This window comes from Fragaria vesca, linkage group LG6, assembly GCF_000184155.1.
Source record: "Fragaria vesca subsp. vesca linkage group LG6, FraVesHawaii_1.0, whole genome shotgun sequence".
Lineage (NCBI taxonomy): Eukaryota > Viridiplantae > Streptophyta > Magnoliopsida > Rosales > Rosaceae > Fragaria > Fragaria vesca.
In genome coordinates, this window is record NC_020496.1 from 31,222,940 (window position 1) to 31,226,248 (window position 3,309).

The window sequence follows — 3,309 nt, forward strand, 5'->3', positions numbered from 1 at the left end:
CCCAAGGTGGGTCAAGGCAGCCAAAGCCGGGCCTAGGCGGGTCAAGGTAGCTCAAGCCGGGTCAAGGCAAATTAAGGCGAGTCAAGGCCGCCCAAGGAGGGTCAAGATGGCCCTAGACAGGTGAAGGCGACCCCTTGGAGGGTTAAGGCGGTCCAAAACGGGCCAAGGCAGCCCAAGGCGGATCAAGGCTGCCCTAGACAGATCAAGGCGGGTCAAGGCAACGCAAGGCGGGTCAAGGCAGCATAAGATGGGTTATGGCAGCCCAAGGCAAGTCAAGGTAGACCAAGGCGGGTCATGGCAGCCCAAGGCGGGTGAAGGCAGCCCAAGGCTGGTGAAGGCGGCTTAAGACGGGTTAAGGCGGCCCAATGTGGGCCAAGGCGGGTCAAGGCATCATAAAACAGGTCAAGGCGGCCACATGGCGGCCCTAGGCGGGCTAAGGTGTGTCAAGGCGGCCTAAGGGGGTCAAGGCTGGTCAAAGCGGGTCAAGACTGCCCAAGGCGAGTCAAGGAGGCCCAAGGTTAGCCAAGGCGGGTCAAGGCAGCATTAGGCGGGGAAAGGTGGGTCAAGGCGGCCCTAGGCGGATTAAAAAGGGTCAAGGCGGCCCAAAACAGGTTAAGGCGGGTCAAAGCGGATCAGGGCAGGCCAAGGCGGGTCAAAGCGGATCAGGGCAGGCCAAGGCGGGTCAAGGCGGATCAAGGCGGGCTAAGGTGGCCCAAGGTGGGTTAAGGCGGCCCAAAGCGGGGAAGGCGGGTCAAAGCGGCCCAAAGCGGGAAAGGCGGGTCAAAGCGGATCAAGGCGGGTCAAGGTAGCATAAGGCGGATCAGGTCGGGCTAAGGCGGCCTAAGGTGGGCCAACGTGGCCCTAGGAGGGTCAAAGCAGCCCAAGGCAGATCAAGGCGGGTCAAAGCGGATCAAGGCAGGCCAAGGCGGGTCAAGACAACATAAGGCGGCCAAGGCGGCCCAAGGTGGGCTATGGCCACCTAAGGTGGGTCAAGGCGGGTCAAAGCGGGTCAAGGTGGCCTAAAGCGGGTCAAGGTAGCCCATGGTTATGATGGGCCAAAGCGGGTCAAGGTGGCCCTAGACGGGTCAAGGCAGCATAACACGAGTCAAGGTAGCCTATGGCGGGTCAAAGGAGCATAACGCGAGTCAAGGCGGCCCTAGACGGGCAACGACGGCCCCCTTGGCGGGTCAACGGTAGCCCAGTGATTAATGGATAGGGCCGAAACGACGTCCCGAAGGTAGGGCCACTGGACGGGTCAAGGCAGCATAACACGAGTCAAGGTAGCCTATGGCGGGTCAAAGGAGCATAACGCGAGTCAAGGCGGCCCTAGAAGGGTCAAGACGGCCCCTTGGCGGGTCAAGGCGGCCTAAACCGGGCCAAGGCGAGTCAAGTCAACCAAGGCGGATCAAGGCTAACTAAGCGGGTCAGGGCGAGTCAAAGAGGCCCCTTAACGGCCTTAGGCGGGTCAAGGCGGCCCCTTAGTGGCCCTAGGCGGGCTTGACCTTTAACGGGTCAAGGCGGCCCTAGTCGGGTAAAGGTGGCCTTTTTAGACAGGTGAACGCGACCCGATGGAGGATCAAGGCGGCTTCTTGGCAACCCATAGAGAGTCAAAGCGGCCCTAGACCGGTCAAGGTGGCCCAAGGCTGGTCAAGGCGGCCTTAGACGGGTTAAGGCGAGTCAAGGCGGGATAAGATGGGTCAAGACGGCCCAAGGCGGGTCATGGCGACCCAAGGCGAGTCAAGGCGGCCTAAGGAGTGTCAAAGAGGGTCAAGGCAGCCCAAAGCAGGTCAAGGCAACCCAAGGCGGATCAAGGCAGCCCAAAGCAGGTCAAGGCAACCCAAGGCGGGTTAAGGCGGATCAAGGCGGGCCTAGAAGGGTTAAGGCAACCTTTAGCGGGTCAATGCGGCCCATAATCGGCCTTAGACGAGTGAAGGCAATCCCTTAGCTGGTCAAGGCAGCCCTTGGCGGCCCTAGTCTTGCAAAGGCGGTTGCTTAATGAAATAGGCAGGTCAAGGAGACCCTAGGAGGGTTTAGGAGAGCCAAGGCAGCCTCTTAGTAAGTCAAGGCGGCCCCTTAGCAGCTTAGGACAAGTGAATGCGGCCCATTAACGTGTCAAGACGGCTTCTTGGCGGCCTTAAGAGGGTCAAGGGGGTGCATGTACAGCAGTACGGTACATGTACTTGCTTGTCGCCCAATGCGGCCCAAACCGGGCCAAGAAGGGTCAAGGTAGCCCTAGGCGGATCAAGGCGGGCTAAGGCGGGTCAAGGCAGCCCAAGGTGGATCAAGGCGGGCCAAGGTGTGTCAAGGCAGCCCTAGGATGGTCAAGGCGGGCCAATGCGGGTCAAGGCAGCCCAAGGTGGATCAAGGCTGGCTAAGGCGGGTCAAGGCGGCCCTAGTCAGGTAAAGGCAACCCTACGTGGGTCAAGGCAGGTCAAAGCTGCCCCTTGGCAGCCCTAGGCGTGTTAAGGCGGCCCCTTGGTGGCCCTAGACGGGCCTATGAGGGTTAAGGCAGCCCTTTAGCGGGTCAAGACAGCCCCTAAACGGCCTAAGACGATTGAAGGTAGCTCCTTAGTTGGTCAAGGCAGCCCCTTGGCGGCCCTAGTCGGGTAAAGCTGGCCGCTTAACGACTTAGGCATGTCAAGGCGGCCCTAGGAGGGTTTGGGAGAGTCAAGGCAGCTCCTTAGTGGGTCAAAACGGCCCCTTGGCGGCCTTAGACAGGTGAACGCGGCCCCTTGGAGGGTCAAAGCGGCTTCTTGGCAGCCCTAAGAGAGTCAAGGCGGGTAAAGGTGAGCCAAGGCGGTAAAGGTTGCCCAAAGCAGGTCAAGGCGACCCCTTGGTGGCCCAAAATAGGTTAAGACTACCTCTTGGCGGCCCTAGGAGGGTCAAGGCTGGTTAAGGCGGGTTAAGGCGGCCCCTTGGCGGCCCAAGGCGGGTCAAGGCAGCCTAAGGCGGATCAAGGTGGCCCTAGGCGGGTCAAGGCGGCCCAAAGCGGGCCAAGGCGGCTTAAGGCAGGTTAAGGCAGCTTAAGGTAAGCCAAGGCGGGTCAAGTCAGCTTAAGGTAAGCCAAGGCGGGTCAAGGTGGCCTAAAACGAGTCAAGGCAAGTCAAAGCGGATCAAGACAGGCCAAGACGGGTTAAGGCAACATAAGGCGGGCAAAGGCGGATCAAGGCGGCCCAAGGTGGGCCATGGCGGGTCAAAGTGGGTCAAGGCAGCCTAAGGCGGGTCAAGGTAGCCCATCGCGGGTTAAGGCAGGCCAAGGCGGGTTATAACGGGCCAAAGCGGGTCAAGGTGTCCCAAGATGGGCAATGG